Consider the following 6,000-nt stretch of genomic DNA (forward strand, 5'->3'; position numbering starts at 1 on the left):
CCCACATTATGATTTTACCAGTATGTCCACTAACCATAGCTTGTCAAGTAAGATACATTAACAATACTTGGAAAATATGCAAACAGGTAGGTATGTGTAGATGGAATATCATTAGCTCATGTCACTTCCTGATGCAAGAATGAGCATGTAAGACAAGCACAGTAGCGTGTGAACCCCTGTGGGCAGTGAACCACATTATGTGTTTCACATCTATCTAATCTATCTATCTATCTATCTATCTATCTATCTATCTATCGTGCAGTTGACAGAATGTAAAACTCCATATTATAAATGCAGCACGCATGCATGTCTTTTTGCTATCTGTGTGCCGAGAGTGTTACGCTCACCGAGGAGCGGCGAGCGTCCGAAGGTGGACCCACTGGACTGTGCACCGGACTCCCCCGAGAAGGCGACCAGCAGCGAACCCCTATACAGGGACTGTGCGGCGCCTCCCCAGAAGGCCTAAATGCACAGCAGCCAGGAACCGGTAGTAGGAGTCTCTGTAGGGCCAGGTGTAGCAAGGTTGTGACGTCCACACCCGGCAGAACATGGAAACGGCACCGAAGATGTTCACAGTAGGTGACGTCCACAGCAGGTATGGTACAGATAATGTCCATGGCAGGTAGGGCCCGGTGACGTCCACTGTCGGTATGAGCGGTGACGTCCACTGCGGGTATGGCCGGTGACGTCCACTGCGGGTATGTATAGATAGTGTCCATGGCAGGTATGGCACAGTGACGTCCATGGTAGGTATAAGCGGTGACGTCCCCTGCCGGAATGGTATAGATGGCACTACGGTGAGACAAAGGATTAGAGCCAGGTATCAAATGCACGGATATCAAATAATAGCACAAACGGCTCTGGACACTGGCAATGCACTAATAGAGGCGTTGCTCGGGCGCCTGCTGCCAGGGGAGGTGAACTTAAATACCATATGGCAACAGGTGACCTCTGAGGTCACTTCCAGGTAATTGGGCGCTACCACTTTAAGAAAGGGGGCGTGGCCTCGCGCGCAGCCTAGAATCAGACACTGCAGAACTGTGTGTGCTCTGCAGACAGGAAGAGGCTGAAGCAGCCCCAGGAGCATGATGTCTGACCTGGGAGTGAGCAGGAGCAGAGTCATGAGACCGGTAAGAGGAAGGCCGTCGCTGCCTGGGGCTATGACTGGGAGTGCAAGTGGTAGCCATGCTAGAACTGGGCACATGTGAGGGAGCGCGCCCCCCATGGGGTCTGGTGGGACCAGGCGCTACAGAGAGGTTTTCTCGTACCCGTTGACTTGGTGAAGCATGCAGCCATTCTCAGCATCCTACAATTTTCCCTGAAAGACGAAATTTGCAGAGGAAAAACTAGCATATATGCTTTGCTCTATTTTCTATTTGGGTGCGAGTGAAATGGGATTTTTTTCTTGCATTGCACTCCAGATTTTATACATAGATGTGACTGAACCCATAGGATGCACTCACACGAATGTGTGTCATGCATGATTATCGGATCCCATCACCCGGTATGGCCGCACTCTCTCCTGACAAGAGCTGTTTGGCTGCATGTATTTCTATGTAGCTGATACGCTCCTGTCCGAAGAGTGTACGGCCATACCGGGTGATGTGATCCGATAATCGTAAGAGAGTCATACGTTCATGTGAGTGTCTATGCAGCTAAAAAATTAAACACTGCTGCAGGACACTTCATTATAGAAAGTAGTCACCCCCAGAAGAAAGAAGAGAGAAGATCCTGCAATCATATGTGATGCCCTGGCCTATCAGGTTGTCACAGAGTATTGTGCTATCTGCCCTCCTGTGCAATGTTCACCTCCTTCTTGGTTAAGGGTCCCTAACTATTGGTGTTGCCAAACCAGCTAATCAAAATCCTAGGAACACTGCACCACACCCACCAGACACACCAGTGGACGGCCTGAGTGGAATAGGGTTGCCCACTGGTGTGTCGGTTAAAGGGAGGTCAGGAGTGTCAGTTAGTTGAAGAGGAGAGTGTAGTGTTGGAGGTGAAAGAGAGAGGAGGTCAGGAGCTTGGCTCCTTGGAAGTACTAGGTAGCAGACGGTGGTCTGGGCTTGGTAGGAGCTGGACCCCCGGTCGCAGAGGATCGTGACAAGGGGCACAGCATTGTCATGGAGGATGGCCGGCGGCCTTGTACCATCACCGGGCTGGGACAAGGGCACGACGGGGTTCGTAGACCCTAGGTAAGGGAGTAGCTCCAAGCAACCTGATAATTCACCCGACGATAACGGAGCCTTCAAGATCCGCTCTCCACCCACTCCAAAATTGGGGTACTAGCACAACGACGGGATAGGACTTTCCACCAATATGGTCCAGAAAATCCCAAGCATGAACCCTGAGATCAAGCTCAGTTAGCCACACTGGGGAGCGGGACCCGATTAGTTTCAGGCTATAGGGACCAACCAGAAAAGAACAAAGTGCCACGGGAAAGGTCACAGATCAACAGGCAACACCAGCAGGAACGGGATCCAAGCGTGTGGCCTCTCAGCGGCAGCAGTGTTCAGAACTTTGGTTTACTAAAGTTGTCGGTGTCAGCGTTATTGGACTGAGTACACAAGTAACCCTTACCTCCCCAACGGCACAACCCCAACACCATCATCAAGTCCCGGGGCATTTCTCCCCTTCCCATGGAGGGGTTAAACACCTGGCTGCCCACTCCATCGCCACTGGGTACTCCCAGCAGCAGCGGTGGTACTCAGCCTTACCACACACCATGGGTGGTGTCACAAACTCTTAATATACCACCCCTCCCCTGTAAATACCCCCTTCATTCGAGTGGCCGCGAGATCCCCCGGGTCCGGACGCCCCTTGAGCCCCCGCGGATGCGGATTTGAGCAGCCTGGCTGCTGACGTGGGGGCGGTACACATACTCACCAGATGCCGAATGAGAGGACTTGCAGTGGAACACACACACATCAGATCGCACACCTACACACATCAGATCACACCTACAGCAGGCTGCATACACACACGCAAACATCAGATCGCACACACACAATCATACATCAGATCACTCACACAATCACATATCAGATCGCACACACACTTACCACATCTGGAGATATGCATTTCTTCTGGACAGCAGAGAATCCTGGGACACAGTGGAACGCATTGATGCTTTCCACTGCTGAGTCCTCCATGTGCTTCACTGCACTGCGTCCCATCTTCTCCTGCTGGCTGGAAGGAATGCGTATCGCCAGATGTGGTGAGTGAGTGAGTGTGTGTGTGTGTGTGTATGTATGTGATCTGTTGTGTGATTGTGTGAGCGATCTGATGTCTGATCTGATGGGTGTGTGTGAGTATGAGGGTGTGTGTGTGTGTGTGTGTGTGTGTGTGTGTGTCTGCAATCTGATGTATGTGTAAGTATCAGTCAGGAGCAGGGGAGGTCAGTGTGCAGCATACCTGCTGGGAGCATCCGCCGAGGATCGCAGGGGGACCTGGGAGCGATGCACATTCCTGTGGTCTGGTAAGTATGAGTCTCCTGGAAAGAGGGGGTCTACTTTTGAGGGGAGTAAACTTACCCCCAACCGTGTTTACTTAAAAGTAAGACCTACCCAAAAATAAGCTCTAGCGCTTTTTTCGGGGCAAAAACAGTACAAGACAGTATCTTATTTTTGGAAAAACACAGTATGTAAGTTTATATCCTTTACTCTACTATTTGATGTATGTGATTACCACAAGGTAATGCACTGCAATAGATTTTTGGGAATATTAACCATATACTGTTTATAGCCATGGGAAGTTTGTTGTTATAATATTTTATATTTAATAAAGATTATATTTTTGTGAGATATTTTGTAGCGCCATTTTCCTTTCTCTTTTGAGTTAATGTGTTAGTAAAAAACAATCTCACAATCAATCGGAAAGGTTGAAGTATTGGAAAGTTATTGTCATATAAAGTGACGCATCAGACTAAATAAATTTAGCCTGTTCACAAAGGGGTTAAATTCCACATGGTAGTTTTATCCCCAACTGTCTTATCATGTTATCGATGGTCCATGTGACAAATGAGTGTTATTTGAAAGTATTACATGTTTTGTCCAAAAACAGTAGCAAACTTGACAATGCATTGTTGAGTTTAATAGTCTTCATGCTAAACCACATTGTTGGCTTTAACCTTATCCAGCCAGTACCTTTCTGTCCCTAGACTCTTCATCCGGTGGAAATAAAAAAAACATGCCAGTGCACAGAACTTTTTTTTTTTTTAAATCCTTGAGTTATTTTAAAGTAGCTTTGCAGCTGTTAAAAGAGTCTCTTCGATTACTACATATATGGCGATCTAATTTTTTTTTTTTTGCTAAATTACGTATGTTGCGTTAACTTTCACATAGCATATTTTGAATTCCTGACTTTTCTTTCACTTTAATTGTTTTTGTATCAATATAAACAGTGTGCCACAAAAATATCAAATGCTAACACAGTATCTCAATAGATATCTGTTCTAATGCATCATTGTGACACAAATAAAATTGTGAGAGCTCTTACTTAACAAAGTTAAAATGTATTCCTACCTTCTTCTGTGTATTCCCTGTAAACACTTCCAAGTGAAGCCACTTGATTAATTGGAAATGTAATAATTCAGTGCCCTTTAAAAATGACAGATATACCTGATAGTGTATAATGATAAGGCTGAGGTAAATACCAGCATCCATTTAAAAAGTTTACAATGGAACTTATAATAAGATAAGATGAAAGGTATTAGACGTTGAAGAAATGAGCATAGCGTTATTAAGTGCTGTTCCAATCCAACTCGTAATAGTGTGCTCATAAAGAAGAATAACATAATTAAATAAATACCTATCCCCAAGGTATATATTTTTCTTTTTCTCTGCTCACCCATGCCTTTGGGTTTATGCTGTTCGTCTTCCATTTTTTTTTTTTAGAATAGTTATTTAGAAGCTGCAAAAACCCTAGTACATGCCCTTAATATCTCCCGCCTGGAATATTGCAACCTCCTGCTCTGTGGCCTCCCATCTAACACTCTCGCACCCTTACAATCAATTCTAAACTATGCTGCCCGGCTAATCCACCTGTCCCCCACTACTCCCCGACCTCTCCTCTCTGCCAATTCCTTCACTGGCTTCCCATTGCCCAATGACTCCAGTTTAAAACTCTAACCATGACCTACAAAGCCATCCACAACCTGTCTCCTCCCTAAATCTATGACCTAGTCTCCCGGTATTTATCTTCACGTAACCTTCGATCCTCACAAGATCTCCTTCTCTACTCACCTCTCATCTCCTCTTCCCACTATCGCATCCAAAATTTCTCCCGTGCCTCCCCCATACTCTGGAATGCTCTGCCTCAGCATATCAGACTTTTACCTACCTTGACAAGCTTCAAAAGGAACCTGAAGACCCACCTCTTCTGACAAGCCTACAACCTGCCGTAACCCTCAGTCTGATACAGCGCTGCGCATCAGCTCTACCCTAACCTATTGTATCCTCACCCATACCTTGTAGACTGTGAGCCCTCGTGGGCAGGGACCTCTCTCCTTCTGTACCTGTCTGTGTCTTGTATTGTTTATGATTATCGTACTTGTCCCTATTATGTATACCCCTTTCACATGTAAAGCGCCATGGAATTGATGGCGAAATAATAATATACAATAATAATAATAATGTTTGATGGAGCTCGTTGAAGTCATGGCTCTCATGTGGACAGAGCCTTATTTGCTGGGAGGGTATCAGAAAAATACTAAGCTTTTAATTGAAAATGTTATATTTAGCATGATAAAAATGAATATACATTGGAAATGTGCAGTAAAGCTTTGACTCTTCTTCCATCAATATGATCAAAAAGCCAGGAAGAAAACATGGGCCCTGGTATGTGATCTGTCATGGCATGTTCAGAATAGACTGAGGATGGTTCTTTGATGTTGAACTTTAGAATATAAAACATCCAGGTGGTTCCCATTCTATTCTGCAGTGAAGGTCTAAAGCCCGCTACACACGCTTCAATATATCTCACAATCTGTCGTTGGGGTCA

This window comes from Anomaloglossus baeobatrachus, chromosome 3, assembly GCF_048569485.1.
Source record: "Anomaloglossus baeobatrachus isolate aAnoBae1 chromosome 3, aAnoBae1.hap1, whole genome shotgun sequence".
In the NCBI taxonomy this organism is placed as follows: Eukaryota; Metazoa; Chordata; class Amphibia; order Anura; family Aromobatidae; genus Anomaloglossus; species Anomaloglossus baeobatrachus.